General features: G+C 36.0%; 1 non-coding gene across 1 annotated transcript; it reads left to right on the plus strand.

Moving 5' to 3' along the window:
- The first annotated feature begins 217 nt into the window (after positions 1–217).
- LOC112319186 (U6 spliceosomal RNA) lies at positions 218–325 on the plus strand. The gene has a single exon (XR_002976289.2). It is a non-coding gene; the product is annotated as a U6 spliceosomal RNA (small nuclear RNA).

Below are 325 nucleotides of genomic sequence, written 5' to 3' on the forward strand. Positions count from 1 at the left end.
GGCTATTTATTTGTCAATCCAAGTAATGTAATACAGTTGCTGCTGCAATTGCAAACAAGCAAGGAAGTTTCCTAGTCTCACAGAGGCTAGACTGCCATCAACAAGACAAGACTCAGATTGACTATTGTTTTTGACACTATTGCTAGACATCACAATTAGGCATGGGAGATAGAGTTAAAAATTACCAAAGAATTTTTTAAAGAAAATAATACATTTAGTGCTTGTTTTGGCAGCACATTATACTAGAATTGGAACAAAACAGAGAAGATTAACACGGCCCCTGTGCAAGGATAACGTGCAAATTTGTGAAGTGGTCCATATTTTT

This window comes from Desmodus rotundus, chromosome 3, assembly GCF_022682495.2.
Source record: "Desmodus rotundus isolate HL8 chromosome 3, HLdesRot8A.1, whole genome shotgun sequence".
NCBI classification, from domain to species: Eukaryota; Metazoa; Chordata; class Mammalia; order Chiroptera; family Phyllostomidae; genus Desmodus; species Desmodus rotundus.